The sequence below is a fragment of the Belonocnema kinseyi genome, chromosome 8, assembly GCF_010883055.1.
Source record: "Belonocnema kinseyi isolate 2016_QV_RU_SX_M_011 chromosome 8, B_treatae_v1, whole genome shotgun sequence".
NCBI classification, from domain to species: domain Eukaryota; kingdom Metazoa; phylum Arthropoda; class Insecta; order Hymenoptera; family Cynipidae; genus Belonocnema; species Belonocnema kinseyi.
The window spans coordinates 70,742,216-70,742,985 of NC_046664.1; positions in this window are offsets into that span (position 1 = coordinate 70,742,216).

Sequence of the window (770 nt, forward strand, 5' to 3'; positions counted from 1 at the left end):
TTTAAGCAGGTTTGATTCTTCAACTAAAATATTCATATTTCATAGTTTATATTTTAACAACAAAAATTTTTTTTAAACAAAAGTAGTCAAATTCAAGAAGAAAATAATTTAATCATATTCTTGAATTTTCAACAAAAAATGAAATAATTAATATTTTAACTGAAAGATTTTTTTTCAATAAAAAAAAGTCGAATTCGACCAAAAATTTCAAACAAACAATTGAATTTTCAATCCGAAAATATGCACTTTCAACCAAAATGTAGTTTTAAACCAAATATAGTTTGAATTTTCAACAAAACACTTGAATTTTCAACTGAAAAAGCTAAATTTTAAACAAAAAATGGAATAGTTGCATTATCTGTTAAAAAATTAATTTTGAATTTAAAAAAATCGATTTTGTAATTAAAAAGTTACATTTTCCATCTAAAATGGAACAGTTAAATTTTCAATTAAAAAAAATTTGAACAAAATAGTTCACATTTTCAACCAGGTTTGATTCTTCAATCAAAATAATCATATTTCATAGTTTATATTTTAAAAACCAAATATTTTTTTTACAAAAGTTGCCAACTTGAAGAGGAAAATAACTAAATTTTTAACAAAATAATTCAATTTTCAAAAAAGGAAGAAAATATTTTTATCATATTGTTAAATTTTCAACAAAAATGTAGTTTTCAACTGAAAATAATTTGAATGTTTAATATAACAAAGACAAATTTCCAACAAAAAGATTGAACTTTCAACTAAAAAAAGATCAATTTTCAAACTAG